We start from the raw sequence: 592 nt of genomic DNA, 5'->3' as shown, positions 1-592 counted from the left end.
TAGCAAAAAGGAGCTACAGGACCACGACCCGATCGGGCCACCAACCCCGATCGGGGTTGACCGCAATTCGCGTTTTGACTTCCTCGCCTATGGGGTGATTTGTTTTTTTCTTTTTTAGAAAACCACGTCCCCCGAACGGGGTTTTTGCATGGGGTTGCGTGTCAAGTGCACTCCAATTTCTCCTTTCTTCATTTTCACCTAGAAATCACAAAAGAAAAATCGTGAAGTTGAGAATTTTATTACTAATCTACGAAAAACAATTAAATTGCAGAAAATTAAAAATAGAAATAAATAAAAGCAATAAAAAGCTTGGGTTGCCTCCCAAGAAGCGCTGGTTTAACGTCCCGCACGACGAAAAAGCTTGAGTCGGTTTAAGCTTTCTTTGGTAGAGGTTGAACGGTCATTTCCTCTATCACACCAACGATCACATTCTCATGGTAGAGCTTCAAACGATGACCGTTTGCTTTGAATTTTTCGCCCTTGGTGGTCATCACTTCAACGGAACCGAACTTGTTGACATTCGCCCTTTAAAGTCGTATTGCTTGAAAAAACGATGTGTCAAGGCAAGCTACAAGACCTAGTAGCTTGCCAT

This window comes from Silene latifolia, unplaced genomic scaffold (genome assembly GCF_048544455.1).
Source record: "Silene latifolia isolate original U9 population unplaced genomic scaffold, ASM4854445v1 scaffold_88, whole genome shotgun sequence".
Classification (NCBI taxonomy): domain Eukaryota; kingdom Viridiplantae; phylum Streptophyta; class Magnoliopsida; order Caryophyllales; family Caryophyllaceae; genus Silene; species Silene latifolia.
The sequence above is the reverse complement of the archived record's forward strand: the minus strand, read 5'-3'. Positions refer to the sequence as shown.